Genomic DNA, 1,081 nt, shown 5'->3' on the forward strand with positions numbered 1-1,081 from the left:
CATTTGAAAGTGGCAGGCGTGGACCCCCACCACCTCCAAGAAGCAGAGGCCTTAGAGGTGGAAGAGGAGGCAGTGGAGGAACCAGGGGACCCCCTTCACGTGGGGGGACACATGGATGATGGTGGCTATTCCATAAATTTTAACATGAGTTCTTCCAGGGGACCACTTCCAGTAAAAAGAGGACCACCACCACGAAGTGGTGGACCTCCTCCTAAAAGATCAGCTCCTTCAGGACCAGTTCACAGTAGCAGTGGAATGGGAGCCCCTGTATCACATGGAAGAGATAGTTATGGAGGACCACCAAGAAGGGAACCCCTGCCCTCTCGTAGAGATGTGTACCTGTCCCCAAGAGATGATGGCTATTCTACTAAAGATAGCTATTCAAGTAGAGATTACCCAAGTTCTCGTGATACAAGAGATTATGCACCACCACCAAGAGATTATACTTACCGTGATTATGGTCATTCCAGTTCCCGTGATGACTATCCATCCAGAGGCTATAGTAATAGAGACGGCTATGGTTGTGATCATGACTATTCAGACCATCCAAGTGGAGGCTCCTACAGAGATTCCTATGAGAGCTCTGGTAACTCACGTAGTGCTCCACCTACACGAGGGCCCCCGCCATCCTATGGTGGAAGCAGTCGCTATGATGATTACAGCAGCTCACGGATATGGTGGAAGTCGTGACAGTGACTCAAGCAGCCGAAGTGATCTCTACTCAAGTGGTCGTGATTGGGTTGGCAGACAAGAAAGAGGGCTTCCCTCTTCTATGGAAAGGGGGTACTCTCCTCCATGTGATTCCTATAGTAGTTCAAGCCGCGGAGCACCAAGAGGTGGCGGCCGTGGAGGAAGCTGATCTGATAGAGGGGGAGGCAGAAGCAGATACTAAAAACAAACGACTTTGGACCAAAATCCCTGTTCAAACAAACAAACAAACAAAAAGTGGAACCTATTCTGTCATAACTACCCAAGGACTCTTAAAATGAAAAATTGTGTTACTTAAAAAAAAAATTCCTGTTAAGTACTCCTCCATAATTTTTATGTTTCTTGTGAGGAAAAGGTAAAGTAAAACCTGTTT

General features: G+C 47.2%; 1 protein-coding gene and 1 pseudogene across 1 annotated transcript in view; both read left to right on the plus strand.

Moving 5' to 3' along the window:
- CCDC170 (coiled-coil domain containing 170) overlaps nucleotides 1-1,081 on the plus strand; it is a 120,916-nt gene that overhangs the window by 86,060 nt on the left and 33,775 nt on the right. The gene's annotated exons all lie outside the window — the stretch shown is intronic.
- LOC102824306 lies at nucleotides 18-892 on the plus strand (annotated as a pseudogene).

This window comes from Chrysochloris asiatica, unplaced genomic scaffold (assembly GCF_000296735.1).
Source record: "Chrysochloris asiatica unplaced genomic scaffold, ChrAsi1.0 scaffold00271, whole genome shotgun sequence".
Lineage (NCBI taxonomy): Eukaryota > Metazoa > Chordata > Mammalia > Afrosoricida > Chrysochloridae > Chrysochloris > Chrysochloris asiatica.